Source organism: Acromyrmex echinatior, chromosome 6, assembly GCF_024713525.1.
Source record: "Acromyrmex echinatior isolate Ae372 chromosome 6, ASM2471352v2, whole genome shotgun sequence".
Lineage (NCBI taxonomy): Eukaryota > Metazoa > Arthropoda > Insecta > Hymenoptera > Formicidae > Acromyrmex > Acromyrmex echinatior.
The window spans coordinates 1,857,492-1,878,177 of record NC_141857.1 but is presented as its reverse complement, the minus strand read 5'-3'; the positions used below and the strand labels follow the sequence as shown (position 1 = coordinate 1,878,177).

General features: G+C 35.7%; 1 long non-coding RNA gene across 3 annotated transcripts in view; it reads right to left on the bottom strand.

Annotated features, from left to right (window-relative positions):
- Positions 1 to 20,686, bottom strand: part of LOC147909261 (uncharacterized) — a 417,661-nt gene that overhangs the window by 95,925 nt on the left and 301,050 nt on the right. Inside the window, exon 3 of one of the 3 annotated variants that reach the window (XR_015545484.1) lies at positions 1,748 to 15,328. The exons of the other annotated variants lie outside the window; for them this stretch is intronic. This is a non-coding gene — a long non-coding RNA (uncharacterized LOC147909261). Of the gene's footprint in view, positions 1 to 1,747; positions 15,329 to 20,686 lie in introns of those variants that run through there. 3 annotated transcript variants of the gene reach the window in all.

Below are 20,686 nucleotides of genomic sequence, written 5' to 3'. Positions count from 1 at the left end.
TAATCAGCGAGAATCTAAATTCGAAACTTATTCGTAATTTTTGTTATAATAAACCATTATTACACTACATAATACATATACTAAAATAATGTAATTTATTAAAAAAGAAAGAATCGATGTGTTGAAGAAATTCACATAATTCTTAAATACAGAAAAATGTCAGTGCCTTTCTTTATTTGATTGTGCCATTCTATTCGTGATGAGAAAACGATAGAAACCTTATCAAACATCATGTTCGCAAGCATTAAGCAGACCAATAAAACGATGCTCCGATTTCACATCAACCAATATAGAGTAAACATTCAATGAAATTGAGAAGACCTCTGCGGGATAGAAACAATCGCTCGCTGAAATTGCTACGCGAGAGGAACGGCTATCGTTCGTTGTCGAAATCTCGAGACCGAGCATATACTATAAGCATACTTCCAGTGGACGGGTTAGGTAGCATAGGTTATCCGGTTGGTCCATTGGTCAGCAGGGGTTACTTGACCACCGGGTAGCTGCCGGACCGGCCTCAGTTGCTCGTGTAAAATAGTGGCTGGCCACGCTCCAACCTCATACGTTAGTTCCGTTCATACGTAACCTACCTGCCAGCTTGCCCGCCACCGCACTCTCGTCCCCGTCAGCATCCATCCACCGTCGCCGGTGGATGCACCATGTTCTATCTCGTATGTGCTAAGTTTCCTTCGCAAGATCGTGTCTCTCTCGTTCGTTTCCAGGCCTTCTCGTAGAATCGCAAGACTTCCACCTTTCCCTTCCTTATTCAGATCTTACTCTCGCTAGTTCTGGAAACCATCGTTCTTGTTTTCACATATCGTCGTGTGCACATGCGAAAACTTGGTTCTCGATAGGATCGACTCGCAATTTAGCGATGTATAAAGTCGGATCGAGAGTAGGCAAGTAAGGACAAATGATCACGAAAGATCATTTATAGCAAACTAGAAGAGACTTCTCTTTTGATGTATTAAAAAGAGAGGGAAGATTTTGATACTTTTGAGCTCGTTTATATATTTTCGTCGAGAAGAGAGATACCAAATCTATTGTCGATTCATTCATGCGTTATATTATATTATCTATAGAGCTTTGCAATCTTAGAACATATGTATATTCTAAGATTGCAATGCATTAAATGACGCTTAAAATGTGTAAATGTTCATCTAGAGTTAGGTTCTAAATAACCGTTTTCATGATAATTTGTAACTGACTTGGGATAATTTGATCACATTGCGACATTTAGGTTTATGTATCATATTATTTAAATCACTCATAAAACTTCATTATATGTTAAGTTAAACTTTCAATTAATTATTAATTTTTAGACAGATGTTTTCTTGTTCTGTGTGTGTGTGTGTGTGTGTGTGTGTGTGTGCTAAAAGTTATTCATTAATTATAAATATAACTCAGCATATTACAAAACTTGATTAACAATTTAAATAATATATGGTACATAGTACATAAATGTAATCAAATTATATCCTATAAGTCAATTATCACATTATCGTAAAAACAGATGTCTAAAATTTAGAAGATAGTAGTATTTTTAAATGTTGAAAAAATTATATCAAAATTTTTTCAGATATTTTAATCCCAAAAAAATCCTTTAAAAAACTCCCTGAGCAGTCCAAGTGAATTGTAAATCTGAATCGTAAATAGTTCATTACATACATTCAATAATCTGCAAAAGGTTTAATAATTAATAAATGCATAAAATAAATTACAAAAATTAAATCTCAAACATTTATACAACTTATTTTGGGATACAGGAAATAAAATGTTCCTTGTGTGCTTGTTGAAAAAATATGAAAAATGCGACATACGGAACGGTTTGTATTATCGTTTGCCTCTTTGAATCTAAGTGCAAAACGATAACGACTATAGCTTTGATAACTAGTGTATCGATCAAAAATGCATAGTGTCGCTATAAGTTTAGAGAGAAATAACACGTTGAATATTCTATTTCTATAACTTACTGACTAGCAAGCGGCGCTCAGCGCTCGTCACACATTTTTTTTCCGACTAGTGCGTGTTATTGTTTATAGTAACGGTAACGATCAGCGCATACCAAAGCCAAAGTCGTGAAGGCCAAAGGCCTATTATTCGTGAAGTGAGATTCAAGCAAGTAGGTCGGCACAGCGTGTTATTTTGCGTTGTCTTTCGAAATACGATCATTTCGAAATATGATTAATCCGCGCAATTATTTCTCACAAATTAATTATCACGTTTATTATTAGACTCCTGAACGCGTCGAGAAATCGATAATAAATGTATTTAGTTAGAGCTATTTGTGCGTGTGGAAATCAAAGTAACACAACGGAGGATGTACATAAGATATAAACTATTGTATTTGATCACGATATTGACGAAGATAATAATTTTTTCTTCGATAATATTCAGCTTCAAGTACACTTGGCATTGTAGTTTTCGAAATTTTTCTCAATTTAAATCGAATTTGTCCACTTTTAAATTGAGAACGCGGATTTGATGCTCAAGCCATTGGATCGATTTAAGTAATTAAAAATCACAGTGTATTGACTGTTTAATAATAACATTCTTATTTTATAAAATTCACATGTTTAAAATATGTCGCGCGTGTGATCTTGAAGATTGATTATTTCATATCTTGACATTTTGTATAATCCGCCAGACCAATATTTTACTTTCGTTAACTTGATTAGCGTCGTATCCGCATGAAGTCGACTCTATCCTCAGACAGTAGCGAAATTTCCATCAACGAAGCTACCATTGAAGAAGTTATGTACAACGAACATTTCACCTGCTTCAAACCTAGGCCTTGGTCTAACGAACCTCTCACGAGAGCCATTGTTAGTTTGCAGGCTCAGAAGCAATCATTATATAACCTAAACCAGAGTCTGCATTGGAAAAACATGGTTGAGTTACTCACTTGTAACGATCCTCCAGGATCCTTGCCAGGATGTCAATCACGTGGTTTTCCATTGTCATTCCGAAGGCAACTAAACCGCAGCATTACCTCGACTCGCGCTTTCCGGACTGTGATTTTAATCTTTTCCCGTTGCTCCACCACTCCTCTCCTAAATTATGCAGACTACTCTTCGTACTTCAAAAGCATTGACATTCATCCATATTCCATAACCGCGCTCTTTAAGTTGTGCGCGCGTCGATCCAACCTGACCTCTCTTTTTGGAGCTTGAAGATTCACCTTTACATTGCATCGTAACTAACTAGTTTATGGCTTGATCGCGACCGAGGTGGCTGCGCGTCCTAATCATAAAGAAAGAAGAAGAAGCGAAATTTCCACGGAATGTATCGCTACTCCGAGTCGGTGCGTGTAATAAGTAAATAATTAAATCTTTGATATCTTATTCTTTATAAACTCAATGTTATTTAGATTCAACAATCGGACGCTGAATTCATCAGAACGCGTATTCTGTGTAATTCATTTGTACGTTTAGCCAATGTCGTGTTTTAATATTACATTTCAAACGTTCATTCCTAAGTCAAAAGCTCAAATATCCGCTGCTCATGTTACGATGTGAGCTACTAATCGTTTCAAAATACGAATAACATACGATCTAAATTAGGAAAATGCGGGCGATGCGCAAAAGTGCGGGTGTAGCTGCACTGCGAAGTGCGACGTGTAGTGGCGCGTGAAGTTGGCCGCGTTTCGAATTCCGTTCACTTCATTACTGACGCCGTCGGCATTGCGTGCGACAGAAAGTTCTATACGCGCTTGTGTTCATACGTATTTTTGCGCCGTCAATAATTCTTAAAGTCAATCATTCTACATTAGTCGCATCGTAGACATCGTAAGTCACAAGCTTATTGCATCAGTCAATCCGATGCTTCAGTTTTAAAGTCGCATGATGATTACGACGCTTTCGACGCTACGATACGACCATATATATGTAGAATGGCTTTTACGTTGTGTCATAATTCTGTCTTGCGACTCGTGTGTACGATTAATGCATCGGGAGTGGCGGAGTGCCGTGCAAAGTATCGCGAAATCATCGTATCTCCGGTATTTAATGGGCGCAGGACATTGCGATCACAGTTAATCTTATATCCGCGAGTGACGTTGTGCAAGTGCTACAGAGGACGAATAAGAGAGGAGGGAGAGACTTGGGATGCATCGGGAGACGGCGGAGTAACCATGAAGTAAGTTACTTATCATTTTTGCTTATCATTTGTTACTGTCGACTTAATCATTTACCTCCATGTCATGGTTACATGATGTATTCCATCTGGCATTTTCTGTTAAGAACGAGATATACAATACATCTCTCATTTTTTTTATTTAAGACAAGGATATATTTCAATTTAATTTCGCCAAATTCATATTTGTATACCAGATGTTTACGATAATGATTTTTATACTTATTTTCGAGTAAAATGCGATTTTTTATTAAATCTTATTTTATAATTATTTTATATTTTATAAAATAAGATCTTTTTTACTTACAGTAAATGCAAAAATACATTTTGCATACTTGGAAATTAAAATCGCATCGATATTAAATCTTGACGTACTTTGAAAATATGTTTATATTTTTTAAATGTTGTATGTGTATTTTTGGCACATTTACATTCATAATTATTTGAGTTATTTATATATAAATTAGATCTCCATTTTCTTCAAAATTTATATCTGAAAAGAGCTTTCCAAAATTATATAATTCCTTTGTACCTGTTTAAAGGACTAATAAAAAAATGTAATACACAATAATTACAATTTGAAATATTTGCTATTTTAAAATTGATTCAATGAGAATGTATTTGTTTACTTTATAGATCAATTTTGCATGCAATTCCACTGCTGCATCGACAAGTATTAAAATAATTTTTTTCCTAATCTAACATGTTTAAATATTAAAATTATGTTCAAGTATAAGAAGATAAGATATCTTGGCGCAAATCAAGATGATTTTGATCGATGCGATTATTATTATATTCGTCCAATTTAATTTTCTCATTATAACTTATTATTCCTCTACTGCCAAGCTTCATTATTCCGTACCTTCCATTACTTCATATTGCTGAATTCGTCTCATTTAGGTTCACCGCGTCGATTAACGAGAGGTGAATTCGATTGGGCTAAAGTATGCATGCCATTTCGAAATTTGGGAAGTGAACGTAAACGCGCACGAACAATTTTTTGAATTCAACGATTTCGAAGTTCCTGGCGTTGCAGAGCATACTTCAACGCGCAAAGCGTTGTTCGCGAATCGTTCGTCGAGTAGTTTCGTTTACAGGCATTGAATGCTGCCCATAGTACGTGAATATAATGCGAGTAGAGTTACATGGTCATGCGGCTTCGTGGAAATGTTCTTTCGCGCGTTACAATGCAACGCGGTGATTGCACGAGTAATGTCGAATTTTCAAACGCACCGGTAACGTGTTTGCGCGTTCGAAATTGTCGATAATTTTGGCAAGAAAATCCAATCAAAATGACTAATTTATTTATTGATCTATGAGTAGCAATGAAGTAATTTGCAGTAGTTTTTTATTGGCTAGTTTTAATTGCTCAAATAAAAAAGCGAGTGTAATTTAAACGGTCTATAAAAAAACTTGCATACGCCAGTTTTTTTTATCGAAATAACAGAATACAGTTCTAATACTATCGTGATTTGAAATCAATATTCTTTAAGTTAATAATTTCGAATCTTTACTTTCATTCAAGTTATCAGTAAATTTAATCGTGGTAATTAATTCAACACGATTTGCACGTTTATTTCATTGGAAAACCGTCTTTGGTTTGCTTATATTGCGCCTGCTTTTTACAATCCCATTGTCGGAGTTATAAAGGGCACCCTTAGTAAACCGCTTTTTCGCGCAGATGGAGAAACTTTCGCGGAAGAAATGCAATCGAACGACCGACTGCAGGGGACACAGCCATTAGAATTCGTTCAGGAATACGATGCAGGGAACGATTCGCGTGGTATAGAGGCACTGACCGACCAACAAAGAGGCAAGTGCACTGTTCGTGACGTTTATCATATTTTATTGCCTTTGCCGGCAGACCCCATTGTGTGTTCGTCTGTTTTGTTTCCGGTTATAATTTGGTCAGTGCTTCTAACACTCCGCCTTTCTATTTATTGTCCTTGATCGACGTATCAATGAAATCGATGCATTATATCTTTTTTTTATTACTTGACATTAACATTAACGATAGTCGCTAAAATTAAAGGCCGTAGCACAGACTTGCATAACGCATAGTGCATAAAGAGAATCAACTCCCTTTCTTTCCATTTCACAGAAAAGAGGAACTTTGATTGGTTGAATCTTTTAGGCATTATGCATTATGCATAAAAATCTGTACTACAGCACTAAAGGTGCCTTTATTATATTACAGTCTTCATCTATATTTTTCCCATCTTTGCAAATTTTGCGCGTCCGGCAACGAATGTCTGATCGTCAAATTTCGATCGTATTCTCAATACGTTAAAGCTTAATAATTAAATTTCATGCGTCAAAATCTATACAAATATTCCCACGATAAAACGCCGTCCCTTACGGCGAGAAAATTGCCGGACAAATTAACATGGAGCAAAGGTCTGACAACGCGGCATGGGAAAGCGGCATGTTGCAGCCGACAATGTATCAAAGAGCAGGTGAGGAACAAAGCTAGGAGAGAACCTTCACGAATGGCAAGGTGCGACCAAATGGAAAACAATCGCGTCGTTCCATTACCCACGCTAATAGCTGGTCAGTCCGTTTAACGCAGTGCTTAAACGATTTTCTTGCGACGCTTTGAAAAACGCCTACGAACCGTTCACAATGAAAAAAGGAAGGCGAAAAAAGGTCGTCTCTGTTTTGCATCTTAACGTAGCTCGCGCACGTGCGGCTTCTTTAAATTATTTTTAAATCAATTTGAGATTTCCAACGGCAAGATCCATCTTATTATCTGCATTATTACTTCACTATCGAGTTCTTTTCTTTCTTCAACACAGCTGATATAACTATTCTCCCGGTGAAAGCATAGCTTTCGAAGTTCACTCATATTTTTCTGTGTCCAATACGCTTTCGTGATATCGCCAGTAAACATTGCTGATACTGACGTATTGTACAGAAAATAATATTCGATTTAACCGACTCGTTAGCTGAGACTTGTTTATGAACATTTCATTCTCTGTTGTAGAAATTAAAATATAACAATTGCAATTTTTAATTTGCCAAACTTTACAAGAACTGTTGAGTAAACAAATATTGATTGATGATGATACTTAATAAATATACAGATAAATGTAGAAATATATGTCATAAAGAATATATTATCATAAATGAATAAATAATCATTATAATAATTATTTTGACCATTCATTCGTACGTATACAGCCAATTTTACGAGAAATAATATTATACTAAAAATTTTATTTTTATTTAATCCGTGATATAGTGGATAACAATAATTTATTCATGGAATCAAATCAACTTTCATAAGAACGCAACATGTAATTAATATTCATAAGTTAGATAACGCTGACAAAGCTTTAAATAAAGATATGCAAACAAATAATAAAACCCAGTTTCTGTATGCATCGCATGTTATGTGTGTGCAAGAGATATTACCAACCAAAAATAATTATCGTATATGTACATTCAGTACGTAAAAATACACTAAGGTTTTTGGAAGATACTATAATAAAGGATTCTTAGCAAATGAGACCTGACGATGTTACCTGATGATTTGATGATTTTGATAAAATACATATTCATCTAAATCTTAAAAAGAGATTTAAAGATTAAAGAGATTAAAGTATGATTTCGTCGTTGGCTATTTATCACTTTCTTATTTTACAATCAAAGTATATTTTCAAAATATTAATTGTTATTTACGTGGTTTCGGATAATTGAAGATGTTAGATTGAGTCACATAGTAAAAAAAATATTTTATATTTGTATTTTAAAATCGGTTCTTGTTAAAATTATTGTGTTGACTTCCTGACATATTCAAATTAATTTAACAGAATGTGATTGTGTTATTTTGTGTTACACTGTGTGAACGCTTTGTGTTAAATTGATTTTCAATATCCTTAGTTAAAATAAAGTTTATAAGTGAACAGTTAAATAATATATTTTAAAACATAAATTCTAAAAACAAGTAATTCTAAAAAGAAATAAATTAATAAAATGTGTTAATTTAACACATTATAAATGTTAATTTTATTAAAAAATTTATTAAAAATATGATTTCTCACACACATACAATTTGCTTACAAATTGTGTTAATGTTACATTTTTTTGTATTAATATTTTTTACATAATATTTATGTTACTTTTTAACATATTCATTTTGTGTTAAATTAGCATAAAAATTTAAATGTACTGTTTAGGATTATGAAATATGTTAACACAAATTTTCCAACTGTGATATATTCTATTTCTTTCCTCTTTCATTAACCCATCTCGAACTGTCAATAGATGATGTTATTTCTTACTTCGCTTATTTTCTTTTGATTTTCGTGATGGCTCTACGCGAACGGGAGAGAAAAGGTCAAGACGCGGATGATGACGGCGAGCGCATGCTGTTCGCGAAATAACGTTGGACAAAACGAGTGCGGGCGTAGAACCGGGCGAATGTTTTCCCGGTTTGATTAAAATCAGAAATGATTTATTCCCGGGCTGTGACCCCTTCTCTCCACACCGCTCACGCCGACTGCGTTCTCCGGCACTAGATTCCTATTTCCATCCAGGGATCCGATTCCGACCTCGATCCTCTCGTCCCGCGACTGAATCTATTACCTGCAGTTTCTAGATCACAGCTCGGCAATCCCCGTTCCACCACTTCCGCCCTCTCGCCTTCCATCCGTTTTCGATGCACCCATCGTCGAACCATGGGTCAGTCGTATTTACTGGCCGTTTCGGGCTCGGCTCGCTACCCCTCGCTACTACACGACGAATCGTTTCTCCGCGCTTCTCGTTTTTCTCCTTCCGATCCTCCCTTTTTTACCCTTTTTCCGTTTCGATGCTCCGCGATTTCTCGTTTATACCTGTTGACAGGGCTCGTTCGCGATAACGAGCCCGTAGCACAGTTATAGATTTTTCCAATCAAGTTGCCCTAATGTCGGTTCGATGACGTCCGCATACATCGAATAGCTTCTCAAATAGTTGATAGCAGTTTATTGCTACCGCCTGACAATACACACGAACGGACACTATTTTCTTGCTTGCGAATTTATTTCGACTAGTCACAGCGACACTTGGCACTTGACACTTAAATCGTTCAATCTATAAAAATATATGTTCAATTAACGACCACCAGAAATTGCAGATTCTACAAACACTAACAATATTCGAATGCTAATTTAGCATTTTTTCTTTCCATTTTAAACTGTCCGAAATTTACTTTCCATCACGTCGCCGTGAGACTCGCGGAGAGACTTTAGAGTTCTACTACTTTAGAGTGCTAATCGGGATATTGTATATGCCAGAGAAGAAGTTGAAAGGATTAATCCACGATGCTTTAATAATAAGCGACTAAAGCGACAGGCCACTTGCGATGTTGCTCACGTTGCCCGAAGATTACTTCGAACTATCTCGCGCCACTATCGAAAGTTTCTCTGCTTTTGGTTTATGCAGCAGTGCACTCTATCATACGTTATCTCTGCTCTCGTCGTCTTCCCGGTAGGCGAGAGGCTTTTGGCTTCGCGCATGCCTTATTCAACGTTTCGTTGGATATTTATGGAATTTAAATGTTTTTAAATCGATACACCGAGCCAAGCCTTAACGCGCGACCTGCTGCTTCCACCCTTTACAACGTGGATAAGCGTCACTGTCTCTGATGCACTCGAGCGAATGCAAAGTATAAGAGAAAGTAATGAGCTAATAGCCAGTCCCACAATTGCCGTTATTAACACGAGCAGCCATCGGAGTTAAGAAGTCTTGAATAACTGAATCTAATGCCGCAGCTAAAACAAAGCACTCATCTATATTTCGCATCACAAGCGAAGTAACTAAAAGTGAGTTAGTCAAGGAGTAAACTGCTGAGGGCATTACGGTGTACAAATTTGGGGCATTACTGGGCATTATTTAAAAGAATTGTGTATTATAATAAGCGATATGAAGTTATGCATTACTAGGCCATTAATGGGCATTACTAAGGCATTATTAGGGCATTAATGGCCATTACTAGGGCATTACTAGGGTATTAGTGGGCTTTAATAGGGCATTAGTAGGTATTGGTGTACACAATTTTGGTCAGCGGTTTACCCCTTGTAGTTAATTGTATGATAAAATCATGCAAAAACTATTTAACATGATATTTTCAGATTCATTAGATTGTTAACCTATTTAAATGATAATTTAATACGAAAAAAAATTCCAGTGGTAATATAATCTAGAAGTGTTACACTAAAAGTATTCACTGAAAATATTCACAAAATTAATAGAAAGAAAAAGAAAGCTCTTGCATATTTGCATACGCCATATTTCGCGCACGGCATCTTTTTACAGAAAAATCCCAATCTTCGTGCCCTTTATGCAAACGACGTCTGTGCGAAACGCGCGTCTGCATAGTCCCCTTTGCCGCGAAATAAAGGATAGCTTCGACGTTTTCCATGGATAAGTCCTAGACTCCCTTGGTATCGTACTTCTGGCACTAATCACCGCAATTTCTTGTAACGTACATAGTCGACGAGAGTATTCTTTTTCATCGGGCTATTCTCTTGTGGGAACTCATGGAATTTCGCCTAATTAGCCGCGTTTGCGACGGCTTCCGGGATAACCGAGCGTTTTATATCACTTGCGCGGAGAAAAAAAGAGGAATACTTCCACCCTCTTGAAACAATGGTCCGCTTACGTATATGTTACCGCGAGTTACAAGTTCGTGTGCTTTAACAAGGTCCATGTTTAGACCGCTCGGTCAGAGTAAAGTACCGCATCCATCGAATCGTGCGACCATTAATTATTTTTACAAAATCGCCAAAGTATGTTCATTCTTCAAAAACAAGTTCGTTTGTGTCCGAGCAAAAAATATCGTTGCGCGTTTTCCAGTAAATTGTATAAAACATCAACGGTATTATAAATGGAATACAAACGATAATAGTATCTAAATTTGAACAATAAAAATACACTTTCAAATTCATTAAGCACAAAAAAAAATAATTATCATAAAATAATTATTAGCAGTTTTTTTTTATTAAGGTACCAAATGCGTTTTGCATAATTTGATGGTCTCTTTATTCTAAATCGCTGACTAATAACATTCGTATGATTATTATAAAAGATCATGATAAATTAGAATAGTGTTCAGCGGAACCTCGCGTGCCTCACTGTGGATTAAACAATCGTGTTAGCACCTGTTGATACGTTATCAAACTGATGCGATCTACGTCTGGACGTATCCGAAAAACAGTGATGGTTTTACACTCGTCAGGTTTGTTTTCTGAAGTTTCACGATGGATAGAGAATCGCTTGATTCGCGATGAAATCTATTTCCGGTACATTCACGTGCTCCAGGGAACTGACAATTTTACATTTTCCCGTAGCAATCAGAGGTCGGGGGTGCTTGCGACATTTGACCTTCGGCTTTTACATCCTTTCAACTATGCTGGCTCGTTCTCTCGGCGCGATTGTCGGTGATTTTGCGAACCCGATTGAGCGTCCATTCTTTCTCTTCCTCCACCCTACACCTCACTGAGATGTTCCATCCCTTTCGCCTGCCTGCTTTCAGCTTCCTTTCTTCGAATATACCGTTTCTTTTCAATAGATATTACGCCATCTTGGCTCTCGATCGCGAGAACTGAGAAATTCAGAGCAACAATCCATGAGATTTTTCTACTGGTTGCTTTCGTGCTTCCGCTACTCTAAACGAGCCCTTCCTCTCTAGCCTTTCTTATTTCTCCAGCTATTCTTTTTACTCATTTCCACACGGAAGACAGTAAACTACAACGAAACGACGCCAGTAAGGATTCTGCGTTCATGTGTCGTATGGAAAAAGGGAAATGACGGGAAATTATCTTCGAGATGAAGATAATACGGAAGATATATCAATAATCGAAAATATCCTTGCTGCCGTATAATCGATACAAAAACGAGGGTCGGGTATCCCTGGGGCGAAGTCTTATTCACGCTTGATTACGTACAGCTACTCTGGCACAGATATACGGTCCCATAAAAGTGCGCTGCTCCGACTCATTGGACAATTCATTAAACTGTCGCGTGTTAATACGGCTTGTCGTACATCGCTGTTTCAATTATTGAAGTCCCGACAATGATATAAATCTAAATCAGAAAGATTGAACGTTAGAAAAGAGTCAAAAATTAAATAGATTTTATCATTCATATAAATAATTTTCATGATATTAACGATAATATTAACTTATAAAATAAATAAATAATATTAATTTAAGCATTAATTAGCAAGATATTATATACAATATGTTACAAAAGATCGTTTAAAATATTATATCGTGATTACTTTGCTTCTTTTTTAAATACATTCAGAATTCCTTTCTTTCCTTTTTGAAGGGATAGTTTTTTTTTAAATATTATGCAATTACGCGAATTAGATTTGCATAATGGAAATTCATAGCGCGAATATTGTCGGCAATTGAACATCTACTAGGACCGATCGCACGCGATATTCCAGATTGTACCAATGGATCGATATAATGACCCGATAAATCCCCCTACGCGTCAACGCATTAGAGCATATCCATAATGCGCTTCGCGATCTATTGACTCGTGCACACATAATGGCCTATGAGCACAGTGCGTGCGGCGGAGGATACTCGCACGGATGCATTAATGCCTGAACGTCTTAGGATAATCTACATCAAGACCGTGCGGTGATGCAGCTGCAGCAGACGTCTGACCTGACTATTGTTTTCGTCTTAAGTGAGCCGCGATCAATAATTAATTGCTCCTTCCGGCGATAAACAGCCTGACCTGACGTTGTATTTCGTAACGCCTACATACGTACGTGGACGCGCAAGATATTACGAGCTTATTAGCTGTATCCGAGATGCAGATTATACGAGCAATAAAATTCAATAACGGGAGGTTGATATACCATCCTATATGTATCCACACATGTAAGCATTTCCGAAACGATGTACCTCTCTATATACATATATACACACATACATATACACTCGTGAATCATTTGTGACATATTAACTGAAATATTATTAGTTTGCAGAGTAATTCACATAAGAAATATACATAAGAAATATTTTTTTCTTATACAATAATAATAATCAGTAATAAATACAATCGAGTTTTGTATCACAAATTTTGTGCTGTGTACTTTATTAAAAAAATATTTTTCTTATGTAGTGATAACAACGCCCCAGTTTATAATTTTTTACAATATACCAAATAAACATCTAATGCTAATTGGTATTCACTTCGAAATTGTTTTAACAGGTATTCGTAATGTACTTTAAATTGATTCAGCTTTGTTTAAAGTTAATTAAAGGATTTTTTCGTTTTAAAGGTCAAAATTTGAGAAGATTACGTAACTTAAAATTATGTAAGATGAAAAAACATTTGTTGTAACCAATTTTTGATAACGTAAGGAAATATTTGGGTCCATTGGATTTGCGAATACCGATTAGAACTAAAAATAAATTAAAAATACCTATATAAATGCCTATCACTCGTGGTATCTAAGATTAAAGCGACGGATGGACATATCAATACTGACGTTACGATCTCTCACATGGCGAACGTTCCTAGATTAGTAATCACGAAGTCGAGCGGTAACAATCGAAACCAAGAAAATAGATTTGCGCTTATGGAGGAGCTCATTAATGGGGTGTCGATAAATTTACACCCCTTTGAATCAGCGACGCCATGCGCGTTCCTTGAATTACAGCTCCGAACTAATTATGATTCCATTCACTTTATTCGCAATACTAATTATCGAGGATAATGAAGAACGAATTAATTAATCAATAAACTCCCATCATCCCCGGCTCGCCTCCGGGTGGCGCGGTGTCCGTTGTTACCGCGAGCGACGCGCATCGGTCTCGAATGCGATCGACATCGGAGAATCCGGAGGGCAAGTTTTTCACACCCGAGTAATTTCAATCGTTCACGAACAGAGCGCCGGTTCCGGTGTACATACGCGACTTTTATTGCTAATACAATCCGGCAGGCTGATCGAGGAACATCGAGAATGGACCGGGGAAAGGGGGGAGGGAGGGTGAAGAAAAGCAGAAAAAGGATCAACGTCGGTCGTATATACGGACGATGGATGCAATACGCAACGAATTAAATCGAAAGGGCGACTGAGAACGGACGTTAAGGCAGAAGAACTATTCGTCACGAGAGGTGCACACGGTAAAATGTGCTTGTGGAATTGCAGAGGGGAAAGGGTACAAGGATATATTTGGGGATGCAATCGTAGTTTTATGCAACGATCGTTAATCAATCAGCGTCTACGGTGGACCACAAAGTCGATGCTGGTCCTCGCGACCGAAAGAGCGAGAGTGATACAGGAGAGAGGAAAGAGGGCTCAACGACGATAAATATCCTTTTTGTTAGCGTCCTCACGGCGTCCCGCTGGACGCTTGGCGGTCAGTTTCCAAGTAATGTGCACTGAGAAAAAATTTTCGTAGTAGTTCAGTTGGAAGAATTCTCCTTTTATATTTCATGCAAGTATTTTGTTTTCAAGATTTCTCTTATACATACAGAAAGAAGTGGAGGAAAATGCATATCGCAATAAATACATATATCGTGCGCGTTAATTATTAATATCCAGCTATAAACCGGATAAAAGCAAAGACTGTGATAATAACGCTATCAAAACGCAGGCAATGTTAATTTTATTTTTGTATTCATTCCATTTCCATATTCAATGCATTACAGTGCAGTCAGGCCAGCCCGCCTGATTCAACAAATGATTGCATTCCGCGTCAGAGCCAGACCTTTTCGATCTATCCCAAATTTCGCGCGAATAATTGCATTATCGTGTGGCATCCAATAGTGAGTAAAATGTACCATTTAATCGCTGTTGGATGCTAATTACACGCTTCGATCTCGAGCAATTTTGCGTACACTCGATACCAAGTTATCGAATATATTGTATAATGCGATAATATCTCCTCTAAGCACTTCTCGAATATTGTCTTCAAAAAACTTTCTTTAATCAATAACCGAAAAAGTACGAGGAAATAATCCCTACCGTTCTTTCTCTGAAGGGTGTTCATTATTGATACGACTTACCCTAATTCACGTCATCCCCGTGCCATCACCCTTAGTAACTTTCCGCTTTAATGACGACGTTAATAATAGCACCCAACACATGCCGAGAAACGTTCATCATTGATAGGAAAATGAATTAGTATACGAACTTGATTACTTACTTTCAGAAGCTTAAATCGTAATCATCAAACTGCTTACTCACCTGAAACAAGAAAAGATTGAAAGATTAATCGACTTACTACATGAAAGATAAAGTTTGTTTACTAGAAAATGATTTAAAAATGTAAAAAAGGAGACAGAATAAATGAGCATTCTACGTGTTATATCTTTCTCTTACTTGAAAAGTGACATAATTGGAAAAAATATTTTCGAGTTATTACCATGAATAAGTTAGGTAAAAACTACTTTATCAATCATCAAAAGTAAACTAACTTCAAAGTCTGTCTATCAAATATCACTTTTTGTTTTCAAAGAAATCATAATACTTTGTATAACAGTGACATATCTTGAATTGTTATTGTTTAAAATAAAACAGTCTTCTACAAAGAAATTTAGAGTTAAGACAGTTTTGGTAATGGAAGAAATTATTTAAAGAAGAAATTATTTTATTTTAAACTTAATCATTTTTTGCTAATCAAGATAAACATATTAGGTGTTGGAATTAATTCGTAGCGTTTTACAAGTGATGGGAAGTACTTTCATTAATGTATTTTTTAATGCTCATGTGAAATAAATAACATTCTTTCATTAAAAACGCTACGAATTAATTCCAACACCTAATAATATTTCAAGTTATATCACTTTTGATAAATTCTGAATTGGTTATAATTTTTAAGAATTCATCAAAAAAGATGACTTTTAATTGTTGAAATGAAAATGAGAAAAAATGACATGTTTCTAAAAATGTAATCTTTCTATCAATATTTGATTAGTTTCATGTACACATTTGACTACAAATTTTTACAAATCAGACACGTCGTTCACATAATCAATTTTCTTAAATTTAATTTAATTTAAATTTAACTTAAATTTCTTTTTTTTTTGTAAAGAACATATTTGACACCCAAATTACCACTTTATATCATTTCTTTATATCACTTTTTAGTTTCTACCCGTAATGTTTCTCAGCGATAACTGCAACATTTAATTTTCTTTCCAACGTGGTTATTATAATTTAATTCGAATTAGTCTAGCTGTATAAACGCGACAGCACGAAAAGCGGTGCTGGCACGATATTCTATCAACGCAGATTTAATAGTGTTGATATTAACTAAGCAAACGGCCGAATAGAGTCATATCAGTCCTGGACGCGTGTGTGACACGGGTATGTTGTGTATAGTCGTGCACGCGTTAAAGTTAGCATGGACGGAGCTTACAACGTATATATATAATATATTACTTGAAGGTGAAACGTTAAGTGGTCTATTATGCTCTGTAATTACAAATATTGTTAATGCTTCAAATAAATTAATTTGTCGAACAGAGAAGCGTTCGAAGATATTATATCGTGACACTTTGATTTTTCAAAGAAAGATAATAATATTGCGTAATAATATCTCATTATTATAATGTTGAATATAATAATATATACACGAAGAACGATTTTGGAAATATCTAAAAGTTTAGTTAGATTTAAAAATTAGTTTATTAGATAAAATATTTATGTAGAAAACTAAAGCATAAGCAATGCTGTAAAAAATTTTCTAATAACAATCAGTTTCAGCTGATTATACATAATTATTTTGATAATCCAACAAAGTTGTTTTCAGATTTGTATCTAGCTTTTAGATACTTCAGTAAAACCATTCTTCCCATAATAATTCATATTAATCGAGTTTAGATATAACTAAGATTTAGAATTTTAGATATAACTAATTGGATGCATTCTAAAATTAATAATAAAATAATCAATGTAATATTTGTGCAAAAAATATCTATATATGGCACGTATATTTATCAAAGAAAAGCAAAAAAATTTGTTTTTAGTATTTGAAATTATTCGAAAGCATTTTGCGTATCGCGTCAAATTCCAGATCTTTTTGTTTATTCCATTTGTTCAGCAGCATAAAAGATAAAGACATTTTATTGGCGACCGTTTCCTGTGAGACATGGAATTCACATCGAAAAACGAAATGCGGATCGGTTTTTTAACAGACTCGTTGCACTGAACGGGAAACAGCTCATTGACTTTCTTTCATTGCGTTATATGAAAGTGACTTTACGATATTCATATCCTTTTAAATCACGCTATGTCAATGGCAGAAAAGCGATGTCAAGATATGATTTAGCTGCAAGCCAATTTTTATGAAAAAACGGTAAATTTTCTTCGCTTTATTGAAAAATATGAGATATAGAATAAATCAAACGACAGAAAACGATGAAAATCAACAAGCAAGAAAATCGTATATGTGAATAGCATATTTTTTAAACACATATTTTATATAGATGCTCAATTTTATAATTACGTTTCGCTTAATTAAAACATGTATTATTTGTCATTTTTATAATAGCAATTACTTTATTAACAATTTTAAAAGCAAGCATACTGAATAAACAAAATTTCACTTATCTCTGATAAAAATAATCCATTCTAAGAATCGCAATTTTATCGTGATTATGGAAATGAATGTGCAATGCTACAATAATAAGGATAGGAGGTTTCAATTCAAGACGAGACAATTTCACTTTGTGTGCCTCTCTCAAATGTGAAATTGACGCGGTTTCAAGTCAGATAGAAAAAGAAAAGAGGATGATTTTACGATGCTCGTAAATCGTCAATGAATAATCTTGACGGGACGGCACTGGTTGCGCAGCAACGGTAGCCACGATTCAAAAATCGCAGGTAGAATGAAAGAACAGATCGATGAAAAGTAGATGGTAAATTTATTCATTTTATTTGGTGTGAGACAGCAATTAGCATATTCTTTCCCTTTACCTTTTCCATCTCGTTAAACCTGCCACATTATATAATAAATTGCAACGAAAGAACGTTCCATTGGTCGTTTGTTATTATATTATTTTTCTAATTTTTGTTATCCTTCACTTTATTATTCATCGATAAATTGAAAGTATCCCCTTCGTCGTGTCTTGAAAGACGTAGGGAGTGGAATGAAGAAGAAAGTAATTCCGTAATGGCAAATTTGTGTTTCCCTCTTTCTGATAGTTGCTGTAGCAGCTTTCACAAGGTCGATAATAACGATACGATTGGCCATCGTGCGCTTGGAAATATCCATTTAAATATTGCCACCGTTCGTTCCTTAAAATCCTATCCTTTCACTACGCGTATCGCCTCGCTTTAATAAGGTATTTTAATTGGTGGTTGTATATTACGTCTGATCCCCTTGTGCGTTCTTTGTTGCGACGCGATACGGACCTTTATTTTCCGTTCTTCTCCTGCGATAGAAGGACACAAGTCCTAAGGAAAAAAAAACAGAGAAAAAGAGAGAGGGGGGGGGAGAGGGAAAGAGAGAGCGTAGACACCGCCTTTAAACTACCTAACTGTAATGCTCGCTACCGTATACAACACCGAGAAAAGACACCGCTGGTCTCCTATGCCGTACCGGTGACCAAAGGTCAATCGGATACCAGTTGGGTTCTGTGTTTCGAGTGTCTCGCGCCCGATTAATTACACATTGGCCGAGATTTATCGGACCGGGAAAGAGTGAGAAACCGCGACCAAGACGGTATACTGGTGATCATTCTTTGTCGCGGTAATTGCATGGTACTTGATTACTAATTGCTTTTGCTTACTGATTTGTTGTTAGATGACCGATCTGAGAATCGTCCCATCGATGAAAATATCAAGCTCACTCCACAGTGTGATAAACTGATACTGGCCTCATTAATAATAACAAGAATACTTACATTACTACAGAGAAAGGTTTCTTCGATTTAAAGAAATGTTTCTTTGTTATACAGTTAAAAAAGAATGTCTGATTTGTGAACATTATTTCTTTGAATGATTTAAACATCATTTGAACGTCATTTCTTGGATTTGAACATAATTTCTTTAAATCAACTAAATTTTATTTGATTTAAAAAAAAATATATTTAAATCAAAGAAATTTTTGACATTTACAAATCAAAGAAATTTTTTCTTTAACCGTATAGCAAAGAAACATTTCTTTAAATCAAAGAAATCTTTCTTTGGATGTATGATTTTACAGGATAAAAGTTGATTTTATTTTTAATTTATTATGAAATTATTTTTTATGAATAATTGTATTTATGTTTGTGTATATAATTGATAAGCAAACTAAAATAAAATTTTATCTTTCATAATAAAAATGCGCTTAATATGTGCATGATGTAAAGGAATAAAAATAGATCGATATCCATTCGTGTAATAATTTTTGTTTTGTGAGAAATTAATTCTTCGGGAAATTGATCACTGATACTTTTCGATATTACCATTGCGGCTGTCTCTTAATTAATATTGCCATTAACCAAATTAAATAATATATACATAGCTATTATTAAATTTACATACGTCGCGACGTGAAAGGATAAACTTGTCCATCGTCAATAACGTAATAAATGTATCACGCCGCGCGCGCGTTTCGCGCATCGGCCTAATTAATACTCTGGAAATTATAATTATTAACGGAAAATTCTATCTCGAAATATCAATGGGAATGACAGCGGTTCGTTTTGGTGACGAATTTTGCTCACCCCTCCATCACAGTTCTAATAAATAATGCAGGCTTTGAAAGTAATCCCCCCCCCCGGGGGGGGGGGGTGAAACTTTCCAAAATGAAGTTCGAAAGCCATGCTATAGGACTGTGGCTGCAGGGGCGCATATTTGAGTAGCCATTAACGGCTTTGGCTTGGTTGCTTGTCAGCCGATAAAAGTTTTCACCGTGTCTCTTTCCGATCGTCTATCGTTCTCTCTGTTCTCCTTCGTGTAAAAATATTTGATCCTAAAAACTTTGAGACAGATCTATCTTCGAACACTACAATCTCTTTATTGAAAAAATGATACTAATAATGAAGCTCACCTAAATTAATTGAAACTATGATTGTAATAAATAAAAGATATTTGTGAATTATGTACGTGTCCAACTCATAATTATAAAAAGTATATCAGTCACAAAGGTAGCAAGTAGCGTAAATAGTTTCTGTTACCCATGATCTCACGCAAGTCTGAGAAACGTCAACTTCTGAAGCGATATATTATCACAACCGTGTCCTTTCGGTAGTTCCATAGGGAATCGACTGAATATCAATAATTATGAAATATTGGCTGCCTGTCACATGCCAGCTTCTCTCGACCCTGCACCGCCGTTCCATTTCGATCCATCCTCCAGAGCTCGTCGGGAGGGGCGTAAACGCGTTAAATTATAACAAAGAGAAAAAGAGACGAAGGGCGAAATATAATAGAGGACAGCGGGTCGCGCGCTGTGCATTACCGATCAGCCAGCCCTTAATGGAATGTGACAGGTTTTAACACGCGACCACACCGCCTCCGTATCGCGGTATATGAATTTTCGCATACTGGATTTGTGCGGTAAACTGGCGAATGCTTTACCGGAGCTCGCAGAAAAAATACATGCACATATAA